Source organism: Dasypus novemcinctus, chromosome 6 (assembly GCF_030445035.2).
Source record: "Dasypus novemcinctus isolate mDasNov1 chromosome 6, mDasNov1.1.hap2, whole genome shotgun sequence".
Lineage (NCBI taxonomy): Eukaryota > Metazoa > Chordata > Mammalia > Cingulata > Dasypodidae > Dasypus > Dasypus novemcinctus.
Genome location: NC_080678.1, coordinates 69,726,746 through 69,739,600, shown reverse-complemented (window position 1 = coordinate 69,739,600; position 12,855 = coordinate 69,726,746). Strand labels below are relative to the sequence as shown.

At 42.4% G+C, this 12,855-nt stretch overlaps 1 long non-coding RNA gene across 1 annotated transcript in view; it reads right to left on the bottom strand.

Annotated features, from left to right (window-relative positions):
* Positions 1-995: 995 nt before the first annotated feature.
* LOC131278740 (uncharacterized) overlaps positions 996-12,855 on the bottom strand; it is a 70,019-nt gene continuing 58,159 nt past the window's right edge. The window contains exon 2 of the long non-coding RNA XR_009186155.1: positions 996-2,033. This is a non-coding gene — a long non-coding RNA (uncharacterized lncRNA). The remainder of the gene's footprint in view (positions 2,034-12,855) is intronic.

Sequence of the window (12,855 nt, the reverse complement as noted above, 5' to 3'; positions counted from 1 at the left end):
GTATTTTTAACCACCCGATATGGCTAAGAATTCTTACTACAGTAGGAAAAGTGTCGACTCCGCCAATTTTCTGTTGTTTACCAATATGCTTGTAATATTTGTATTACCTTCTTTGCAGAAATCCTTTTATACCACTTTACCATTTTGTGACTGTTAATTTGGTTACAACTAAATAATAAAATCCTTAAATCCTTAACTGAATACACATAAGTAAGATACAACCATGGAAAAGAAAGGGTATGAACCACATATTAATCCCTCCCTGCTAAGCACCTCCCAGTATTTCCTCAGATACCTCTTTGAGGGAGTAGAAAAGAATAGCTGACCTGTGGTCAGGTGAGGGAGCCAGTATCAATCTGTATATTCCATACTTGCAAAATCTTAGCATCTTCTTTTAATAAAAAGTATAAATAGAAGTTCTGATATTTATTCCCCAAAGCCTACTTTAGAGACCAAGGGTATAAACGACATGGTAGGTAACCAAAGATATCTGAAGCTTCTGGTACTTTCCTTGAACGTCAATGGGTGATGGTTATGCTGTAGGCACACCAAACAACAGATGAATCTTTTCAACATGATGAGTAGGAACTGTTGTAGAGTTTAGGGGCTAAGCTCTCTTAAAACAAAATTTTTCACCTTAGTGCCTAAAACCATTCTTTCTCCTCTGAGCTTCAATGACTCATAACCTCAGAAACAATAACAAAAAAGTTTTAAAAATCATTTGTTCATCTTGAACACATTCTATTCTCAGGTCAAGATGAGATTAATCTTCAAGCCTTTGATTATTCTGGGAGATGTTGCAAAGGGTTGTTCATTGACTAAAGGTCACATCATTCCACTGCATGAGCTTGAAATGATTAGTGATAATGTGTGAGTGTGTTGAATGTATCTGAGCTCCCTCTTTTACTTTCTTTATATTTCATAAGCTCTGTAATGTATTAGGTTGGTGCAAAAGGAATTATGGTTTCAGACCATGAATTTTAAATCATTATAAGTAGGCTCAAACATATCTTTATTAATCAAAATAGGTACCATTACAATCAAAACATTTTTGCCAATGAGAAATAAGTTTGTAGTGTAAAAATCCATGTTTTGGGATTCGATGAACTCTTGGAAACCATCTTCTGCATCCTGCTGGTTGTGGAAGCGTTTTCACTGCAAAAAGTTGTCCAGATGCTTGAAGAAGTGGTAGTTGGTTGGCGAGAGGGCAGGTGAATAAGGTGAATGAGGCAAAATATCGTTGACCAATTTGTTCAACTTTTGAAGCATTGGTTGTGCGACAAGTCGTTGGGCGTTGTCATGGAGAAGAATTGGGGCCTTTCTGTTAACCAATGCCAGCTGCAGGCATTGCAGTTTTTGATGCATCTCATCAATTTGCTGCGCATACTCCTCAGATGTAATGGTTTCGCCAAGATTCAGAAAGCTGTAGTGGATCAAACTGGGAGCAGACCACCAAACAGTGACTTTGACCTTTTTTTTCATGCAAGTTTGCTTTGGGAAGTGCTTTGGAGCTTTTTCTTGGTCCAACAACTGAGCTGGTGGTTACCAGTTTTCTTATAAAATCCACTTTTCATTGCACGTCACAATCCGAGTAATGGTTCATTGTTGCATAAAATAAGATAAGATGACACTTCAAAATGATGTTTTTTTAAATTTTCGTTCAGCTCATGAAGCACCCACTTATTGAACTTTTTCACCTTTCCAATTTGCTTCAAATGCCAAACGACAATAGAGTGGTTGACATTGAGTTCTTGGGCAATTTCTCATGTAGTTGTAAGAGGATCAGCTTCAACGATTGCTGTAAATTGGTCATTGTCAACTTCTGATGGCCAGCCACTACACCCCTCATCTTTAAGACTCTTGTCTCCTTTGCAAAACTTCTTGAACCACCACTGCACTGTACATTCATTAGCAGTTTCTGGGCCAAATGCGTTGCTGATGTTGCAAGTTGTCACCACTGCTTTACGACCCATTTTGAACTCAAATAAGAAAATCACTAGAATTTGCTTTCTGTCTCACATCAATTCCATAGTCTAAAATAAATATAAAATAAACAGCAAATAATAAGTCATTAGCAAAAAAACATAAAATGAGGCATGCAGATTAAAATGATGTACAACATAATAACATATAAGAATGTATGCTAATATCAAATGGCAAGTTTCAGCAATGTAAAACTGCAATTACTTTTATATCAACCTATTATGCTTTCTTTCAGTAAATAGTTATTGAGGGTCTTCTACAGGCTTGGTACTATGACCAAGTTTCTGTTCATTCCAGGGGGCGAGACAGACAATAAACATGTAGTGCATGCATGTAGGGGGAAGGTAATAAGAAAACTGAATAATTCAGCCTTCAAGTAACTAACACTATCTAGAAGATTCTTAAAGTAGATTAAGACACAGGGTAAGGGGGTTGAGAGAAAAGGCTATTTTAGATTGGGTGATCAGGGACTATCTCTCTGATGAGAGGACATGGAGTAGAGAGCTGAGGTGATGGATATAAACATTTAAAGAAAGGGATTCCACGCTCAAAGACCAAGAGGTGGGAGTGTGAGGTTTGAAAAGGCAGCAGGAAGGCCATAGACACAGGAGCAGGATAAGGAGGGGAGAATGGTAAGAAGGAAGTAAGAGAAGTAAGGTGGCAGGTAGGGAAGGCCTTGGAAGTCAGGGTCAAGTTTATGTTGGATTCTGAGGGCAATGGGAAGATGTTGGTGGCTTTTTGAGCAGAGAACTGACATGACCTAACACATTTTCAAAGGTTCAGCTTAAATGCCTTCTGGGTAATAGAACATAGGGGCAAGATTGGGAGCAGGAAGACAAGTTTTTCATTAATCCAAGTGAGCAATGGTAATTTGATTGAGGGTGGTAGTGGTGGAGGTTGGATTTGGAACACATTCTGAAGATGGAACTATCAGGATTTACTAATGATTGGGTATGTAAGTATGAAAGAAAGAGGAGCAAAAAAAAAAAAAAAAAAAAAGTCTGTGTAGGCTTAAAATAAGTCTAAAGTTCAACAGAGGATTCCAAAATAAAGATTGCTTGGAGGAGCCTTCTCATAGCACTCATACTTCTCATACAACTTTTCACAGTTGAAATTAATTATCTTTGCACTGGTTTTGTAACAGCTGGGGAGAGCCCCCAGTAGAAGCTCCTGAAAGGTAGTATTTGGAACTATCCATCTGGTTCACCTTATATGCCCTGCACTAAACTCAATGCCCGGCGCTTGCTGAGCCCTCACTAAATACTTGAAAGATGACTGAATGACTGAAGCCTTGAGCAACCTTGAAATTATATCTTATTAGAAACAATTGAAGGGAATAGGAATGCTGAAAAGGAAATATTGAAATATTTTCATTGGATGACAGTTAGGACTATAAAAGTTCTCAAAAATTTTTCTAGCTTATCCTTTCATACTATTTAAACTCTAGGAAAAATCTAATTTTACTGCTCCAAAGAGATACTAGGTCTCCTATACCATAAGCTTCCCTCCCCATACCCCCTGCCCTGCATGGCTCCATTTGTCTGTCTGCTTGATGTGTCTACTCATTGTCTCTGCACATCTTCTTTTACAAGGCATCAGGAACTGAAACTGGGACATCCCATGTCAGAAATGGGTGCCCACGATGGGGTTAACTACCAGGGCAGATGGCCCCTCTTTGGAAATGGTGTTTATGTGTGATGAATCTGGACTCAGATGGGATCTCCCTTCATAAGACTTTCAAGCTAATGTGCTGGAGGTGCAGTTAATGTTGGGGTTTAAGATATATTTAGGGGATTTGAATCTCTGGACTGACAATGTGATAGTCAGATCCTGAGCCTCAACAGACTCCAGCACCTACAATCTGATTTATTGGACTTACCACACTCAGCTAAGATGGAGGTGAAGAAGGACAACCACCACACCATGGAGCCTAGAGTGATTACAACTGAAAATGGGAGGATTGCATCCAGCATCCAGGTGGAATCTGAGCCTCCTCTTGACATAAAGGTGCAATGGACACAACCAATCCAGTGTCCACATAGAAGAGGTGGCATTGGATTGGGAAAAGTGGACATAATGGACAAAGGGTATGGGGAAAGGCAGGAAGAGATGAGAGGTGGAGGCGTCTTCGGGACATGGAGCTGCCCTGGATGGTGCTTCAGAGGTAATCACCGGACATTGTAAATCCTCACAGGGCCTACTTGATGGAATAGAGGAGAGTATGGGCCATGATGTGAACCAATGTATATGAGGTGCAGAGGTGCCCAAAGATGTACTTACCAAATCCAATGGATGTGTCATGATGATGGGAACGAGTGTTGTTGGGGGGGGGGAGAGGGGGGGTGGGGGGGTGGGGTTGAATGGGACCTCACATATATATTTTTAATGTAATATTATTACAAAGTCAATAAAAAATAAAAAAATTAAAAAAAAAAAGAACAAATACGCTACAAAAAAAAAAAAAAAGAAATGGGTGCCCAACCACTTGAGCCATATCTGCTCCCTGCTCATTGTGTCAGCTTGTTGTGTCTGCTCATCTTCTTTAGGAGCAACAAGAACCAAACCTGGGACCTCCCACCAACTTTTTTAGTTAGCAAATTCATTTGTCAGTGGAACTGTACCCAAATCTGGCATCATAGTCATATTAAAATATTTAATCTATTTAATAATTCTTAGAAAATCATTTTTCTGTTGATAATAAGAGATACCACTAGCCCTTCATTCTTCAAGTTCAAAGAAAACACCGTAAAACTTTAGAGTTAAGTCTAGAGATAATTTTTGAATCTTGTTTTCAATGATTGCAAACTCCTTCTTTCATAAACTTTCATGCTAGTTATTAATAGCTCTTCAAATTGATTTTGTTGCATTTCATTTCACCCCTCCTTCACATCACTAGGGAAAAGGAAAAGGAGAGTGGAAGAGATTGAGACCGAATGTTCCGGAGGTGAGGCGGTGCAAGGTAGCTACTTGAAAGTCAGAATTATTCAGAGTTGACCATACTTGAAGCTTGCTGTAGAGCTAACTTATAAATGTATTGGTCATGGAATCGAATTGAAAGTTCTGATATAGAACCTCACATGTATAGCCACATAATATTCGATAAAGCCACCAAACCCTCTCAACTGGGAAAGAGTGGCCTATTCAACAAATGGTGTCTGGAGAACTGGATAGCCATATGTAGAAGAATGAAAGAGGATTACCATCTCACACCTTATACAAAGATCAACTCAAGATGGATCAAAGATCTAAATATAAGAGCCAAGACCATAAAAACCTTAGAAAGCAGTGTAGGGAAACATCTACAGGACCTTGTAATAGGAAATGGCTTCATGAATATCACACCCAAGCCCAAGCAGCAAAAGAACTAATAGATAAATGGGACTTCCTCAAAATTAAAGCCTTCTGCACCTCAAAGGAGTTTGTCAAGAAAGTAAAAAGGGAGCCCACACAGTGGGAGAAAATATTTGGCAACCATATATCTGATAAGAAACTTATAACTTGCATATATAAAGAACTCCTATATCTTGAAAATAAAAAGATAAACAACCCATTTAAAAAATGGGAAAAAGATTTAAACAGACACTTCTCCAAAGAAGAAATACAAATGGCTAAAAAGCACATGAAAAAATGCTCCAAATCTCTAGCTATCAGGGAAATGCAAATCAAAACTACAATGAGATACCATCTTACACCCATAAGATTGGCAGCTATGAAAAAAACAGAAGAATACAAATGCTGGAGAGGATGTGAAGAAATGGGAACACTCATCCACTGCTGGTGGAAATGCAGAAGGATCCAACCATTCTGGAGGACAGTATGGCGGTTTCTCAAAAAACTAGCCATAGATTTGCCATATGGCCCAGCAATACCACTGCTGGGTATATACCCAGCAGAACTGAAAACAAGGACACAAACCGATATATGTACACCAATGTTCATAGCAGCATTGTTCACTATTGCCAAAAGTTGGAATCAACCCAAATGCCCATCAACAGATGAGTGGATCAATAAAATGTGGTATACACACACAATGGAATACTACTCGGCTGTAAGAACAAATACACTACAAACACACGTGATAACATGGATGAATCTTGAGAACCTTATGTTGAGTGAAGCAACCCAGGCATTGAAGGACAAATACTACATGACCTCAATGATATGAAATAAGCAAGCTGCCTCAGAGAGCAAGAGACTGAACGATAGGCTTACAGGAAATCGGGGGGTGGAGGAAGGAAGTGAGCCGACGTCTGCAGGGGTGGAATTTATGACGAGCTGGTGGTAAGTATGAACACAAAGAAGAGATAAAATGGGGGCAAGGGGTTGCCTTTGGGAGGGGCTTTGCGGGTTTGAGGGTGGCTGGGGATGGGCGGATGGGTAATATTGCCCAAAAGTGGGGGGAGGGAGGGGTAGCATATGAACATAGGAGAGTGTCAGGTGTTGGTGGAGAGTAAAATGCCAAGAAAATCGTATCAAAATATAATTAAGAGGGTTACCTGTTTAGAATGCTCAGAGGGGATGGTCCAATGCGGGACGGGCTCCTGGGGAATGTCTGAATGCCAGGCATTTTGCCAGAGTGGGTGGCACCATTGGGTAGAGACCCAAGTAGTGAGAGTGGGGGTGGACCCACATCCTGGGGAGGACTAATGCCATCAAATAGAGGGAACTGTATCTCTCGAGAGAAAGGGTGGCTCCCAGGGCATTGGGGCAGTTGAGCAAGTTAGGCCCTGAACACTATACCAACTATCTCTGGACGTGGCTCCTCGGGAAACGGAGGTTGGCTGTCACTGCGGGCACCAAGGTGGACGGGAAAATGGATGTTAAATGTGTGGAACCAAGGTAAATGGGGGATAAGAGAGGAGTTTCGTGGGAGTACACAAGGATGGATATAAAACATGTAATATTACACCATAACATATAGGAGACGACAGACTGATAATGTAAACCATAATGTAAAACATAGGATAACTAAAAAATTAGAAAACTGTGTATCCTAAAGTATGCACCACAATGTAAGTACAGATGTCACCTTGTTTGAAAGCTATTGTCTCAGACTCTGTACATCACTTTAAGTAAATATGATGTGAATAGGGTGTAATAGTATCGCTGTGGAAGGCAAAAGGTTTTGTGGTGGATGTGTGGGAGTGCTGTATATTATATATATGAATTGCTGTGGTCTCGGGCTCTTGTTAAGAGAAGTTCAAAAATTAGGGGGAAAAAAAAAAAGAAAAAGATAGGATGTAGAATTTTTTCCAAGTCAACACGTATTCTATATTTAACCTTTAAACCCATCACTATATGCCATTTTGCTAGTAAGGGATCCTGACATTATATTGGGCTTCAATTTTCAGGAAGTTCTGGATCACAGAGTGGTTCAACAATGGCAGCGGAGGAATACTGGTATAGGATACTATTGACAGGTGATATATGGCTGACAGGGAGCTATACAGGACATATGTCCAGGGTGCATGGTAAAGTTTGGATATACTCATAGTGGCAACAATTAAAAACTACAGCTGGGGGGGTACTGGGTTCCTGGCCAGTGGCGCTCTGTCATGGTCCCTAGGGGAGCAGCGACGGTCTCCCAGGTGCAGCGGCAAGGACCGGGAAGGAATGAGGGTCCAACAGTGAGTCTCTGACGCTAATGACTATGCTTGTGAGCTGATATGACTGAAATAAGAACAAGGCCTAGAGCAGCATTGTGCCTGGAAATTTCCTCCTGACAGCCTTCATGTTACTCAAACGTGGCCAGTCTCGAAGCCGGGCTCAGCATGTAGATGCAATGCCTTCCCCCCAGCGTGGGACATGACACCCGGGGATGAGCCTCCCTGGCACCGAGGGATCACTATCAACTACCAACTGATGATGCAACTGGAAAATGACCTTGAATGGAAGGTTCAATGCGGATCAGCAGAATATCCCTGTTTACATAAAATAACATGACTTTAAAATGCTGTTTGACCTAATGTAAGGGGGAGATGGAGAGAAGAAATGAGTTTATATGGCTACGAGTTTCTAAAAAAGAGTCTGGAGGCTGGCAGAAGGATTGCCCTTATGCACAACTGAGCAGAGTCTAAAAGACAGATAAAGTAGATTCAACCCCAGGTATTGGTTCCTTTGAAGACTAAAGAGACCCACGGGTTCTATGGTCATGGCAGATGGGGTTCACTGCCATGTCAGATGGCCCTTCTTTGGAGCTGGTGTTTATGCGTGATGAATCTGGACTCGGGTGGGATCTCTCTTCATAAGACTTTCATGCTACTGTGCTGGAGTTGTAGTTGGTGTTGGGGTTTAAGATATATTTAGGGGATCTGGATCTCTGGACTGACAGTGTGATGGCCAGGCCCTGAGCCTCAACAGACTCCAGCACCTACAATCTGATTTATTGGACTCACCTCACTCAGCTAAGATGGAGTTGAAGAAGGACAACCACCACACCATGCAGCCTAGAGTGCCTACAGCTGAAAGCAGGAGGATTGCATCCAGTATCCATGTGGAATCTGAGCCTCCTCTTGACAGAGAGGTGCGGTGGATGCAACCAATCCAATGTCCACAGAGAAAAGGTGGCATTGGAGTGGGAAAAGTGGACATGGTGGCTAATGGGTATGGGGAATGGCAGGAAGAGACTGAGATGTGGAGGCATCTTTGGGACTTGGAGCTGCCCTGGATGGTGCTTCAGGGGCAATCACCGGACATTGTAAATCCTCACAGGGCCCACTGGATGGAATGGGGGAGAATATGGGCCATGATGTGGACCATTGACCATGAGGTGCAGAGGTGCCCAGAGATGTACTTACCAAATGCAATGGATGTGTCATAATGATGGGAATGAGTGTTGCTGGGGGAGGAGTGGTGGGGTGGGGGTGGTGGGGTTGAATGTGTCCTCATATATTTTTTTTTAATGTAATATTTTTACAAAATCAATAAAAAATAAAAATAAAAAAAAGAAAAAAGAGAAAAAAGAAAAATAAAATAAAATAAAATAAATGTATTGGTCTCTAACATTAAGTTTTCTATTTAAAAAATAAGTTCATTTAACCCTTTCACAGAAATGCCAGTAGGCCGAGGCTTTGAAATGTGATCATGCAGTAATGATGGAAAGTCCTTGTATAACTACACAGGAGAACAGGAAGAGATGTGTGGTTTGTGATGTCAGCAAAACCCACGGATAGAATCGCTTGGGTTTCCATCTCTTGGCTAGAGAACGTCTCTACAAAGGAGAGGCTAACCCCCTGACACCGCCAGAAACTTTCCTCAGAACTGACCTCCCTTTGGAGAAGGAGTGCCCCCTGCCTGGGGGAGCGAGGGAATCCAGAGGTCGGTCTTGGGGACGCTTTCACTGGGGAGCGGCCCCTCAGGCCCTGCGCCGAGACGGGAGGGGTCACCGGCACTTCAGCCTACAGGCACGGAGCCCCAAGGCTGGGACACCCTGGGAAGATCTGCGCGCGTGGGGGACACAGCTCCGGGCAGGGGGGCCGGGGTCCCCGGGGCAGGCTTCGGCCCCAGCGCCCTGCCCAGAAGACTCCTGGGCAGGCTGCCAGGGTAGGGAGGGACGCGCAGCCCCCTCCCCAGCAGGGCACAGGCGAGGTGCCGGAGCAGGGGCGGGTAGGGGGCGAGGTGGGAGAGCACGGGATGCGGGGCGGGGTTGGCCGTTCTCCCCACAGCTTTGCAAACCCATGAGCCAGCCTGGCCGCCTGGCCGACCGCAAGCCGCTGTCTGGGTGCCTCCAGTGTCCCCAGGTAGCGCTGACGCGGGGCGGGGCGGACACGGGCGTGGGTTGTGGTCCGAGGTCCGCGCAAGGATGGGCGGGATGATGGGGGCTTCTCTGAGTGTCCCCCACATCTGCTCTCAGGGTACACAAGGGCTTGGAGCATTCCTTGGTGCGCCTGAAAGGGAGAGGGGGTGGACCGGTTACCTCGCGCTTATCTCAATGCTACTTGACAATGTACAGGGCCCAGACGGTGGCACTGGTTTCCAAAATACTTCGGGTGTCTTCTGCACCCTCCTTCCTAACCACCCCTCTCCAGCACACAAGCACACACACTCACCCCATCCACTTGGGCAGAGGGGGGTGGCTGGAGGGATTAGGGAGATAAAGGCACTGTAGGACAGAAGAGATAAGGATCTGGGCAGGTCCTGGCCACTGCAGGGGTCTTCAGAAGGTAGGGACAGCATCTGCAACTGGTCACGCCCGGCCCTCAGGTGATGTGTGACCCAAGTTTTCTTGGTTTGTTAGCTCTGAAAGCCCCGGCTATAAAAAGGTTTGGGTCAGGAATGAGACTTTGATCCACAGAGGCTTTCTTAACCCTGTTCTCTGGGTGGGCAGGAGTCTGGAGGAGGGATAGATGGGAGTTTGAAGTGGATGTTCAGGGAAGCTTTGTTTTTAAGACCAGCAAAGTGGAAAAAAAAGCAATGAAAACCTGTTAGTTTGAATTAAACTTTTTTTTCCAAATATGCATTTTAAGAAAACCAATAGCTCATGAATAGAATGGATATGGCATTGTTAAATTTGAAAACTAAGTTTACTGTACAGTGTTAGAGAAATGGATTCCTTCTGTGCTTTTTTATGTGTTGTGTCTGTGTTGGGAATTCTGTCCCCTGGTATTAGTTATCTAATCTGGGGCAGATGTCTGTTATATTCTTTTTATACTGGTGCTTCAGGAGAGTGTGACCTTGCTTCCTGGGCCTTTAATCTGGTGTCTGGTGAGAGGGAAAAGGCACTGAAAATGTGCCCTCTGCCAGTTTGAGAGCAAGGAGGAATACCGTAGATCTTTTTTCCCATTAAAGTTTTCACATAGTGGCCATTTAAAACCCAAAGCGTTGTTTACCACCTGTCAGACTCACTCGGAAGTGTAAGAATTAACTAATAAAAGATTTGTAAAATGCTTCCCAAATACAAAATTCTATAAATATGCTAAATAGTAATAATCCACCCATTGTTAAATTTATGTAGCTACTTCTGCCATGCATACAAGATGATTTAGAATGCATGTTTCCTGTCAATTAAACAATGAGTTTGGAGTAAAATAATGAGCTCAATTCACATCCTGTGAAACTGAAAATAAAACTTCTCCCATAAGGCCACATCGACAGAGAATCATAAAGTAAGCAGCATTTCAAAAAATTATATATGAAATGGCATTTACCTTATGGTTGGGGGGAAAGAGGCCCAGTGAATTTCAGAAACCAAGCATTATTCAGTCCCAGTTCCCGTATACCTGAATCATAAACATTCCCTTATGTTTTGGGTAAGTCTGTAAGGAGGATAAAGGTTTTGAAGGATGGCCTAAGAGCTGTCCGCTCTAAACCATGAAGTAAGCCTCTTGGTATTTTTAAGGCTGTGGTTTTGTCCATAGACAACACAAGATAATCTTTATAGTTACTTGGACAAATTATTTATTCTTCCAATATCTTGGGCTGTTTTTTTAAAACTTCCTTAACACCAGCAATCAGTTTAATATACTGAAGATAAGTGAATTAGTTTGTTCCCAGTGGATTGAGTGACATGTTAGCATTTTTCTCTTTGCATGTATTTAATAACAAAGTGTGTCATTCTTCTATTTATTGGTCTCCTAGAGTAAGACCTGTTTCTTATGCTAATTTTAAGTATAAATATTGATATGGATGATCTTTTCTGTTTATGACAACAGCTCTAGATTTACCACTGGCAGATTAAGCCATAAGCAAAACCATGAAGTAGGAGATGTTTTTCCTTGACACCCTCCCATTGCTAGTGTCCTTTCCTCATTTCCTCCACTTAGATCTCTCAGCTGGAAAGCCGCTATGGAGGCCCCAACCCAGTATTTCAGAACTCCCCCTCTACACTATTCATTTTTAACCCAAGTATATTAACTTGTGCCCACCTTTGCTGACTTTCCAACAACTTGGTTTGGATGAAAGTGCATTCAGTAAAGAATAAAAGCAGTTTGCATTTGTCAGGAAGCTATTATGTACAATGCACTGTGTCCGTAATCTCACTAAATCCCTGTAACAATCTGATGTGGCAGATATCTTCTGTATTTCACACAAAAGGAAAGTGAGGCTCAAAGAAGGTGTCATGCTCAAAGATGAACACTGAGTAAAAGAACCAGGATTTGAACCACGGCGTGGCCAGCACTTCCTGCTATATTGGGATCACTGACTAAGAAGAGTTCATATTCTGGACTGAAACATGGAAGAGTTCTCCCATAAACTAACTGGCCATGTGACCTCAGATAAGTACTTTAAACCCTCTTGGCCTATAGTTTCCTTTCTCTAGTGTTGGATTAAATTATCTTTCAGAGATGGAAGAAACTGTTCCAAGATTTTGGTAGTCAAGTCCATAAACTATTCTTCCTACAGGATTCCAGAATATGCTCTCGCCTGCACTGCCCCTTCCTCCACTCCCTCTCCCTTGTTAATCTTTTCTTCCTGTAGATCTCAGTAAATTTCACCTCCTCTAAGGGTTTTTACCTGACTACCCTTCTGTTATTCTCTACCCCAGTCCTTAGAGATCCTGAGAGAATTGATTACAAACTGTGATTATTTTATTTCTCTTAGTTTACATGTGGTGGCTGTTTTTATCATCTTCCCCACTGTTCCCCACTTCTCCCATCAGAATATGAGTTGTGTAGGGCTAGTGTTCTTTTTAATCTGACTATTTTTCATCAATGTAATCCCAGAGCCTAGTACAGTGATGACTAGTATATATTTGGTGATCAATAGATATATGTTGAATGAATAATTATTTCTTTATTAAGGACATGTGTGAACGGCCAGTATATTGTCCCTTCCATGGGATAACCTAAATGAAGCATCATCAATCTTCGATTGCTTAGAAAGAGGGAGCCTGAATTATGAATGGAGATCCAAGTATTGTAATGGGGACTATGG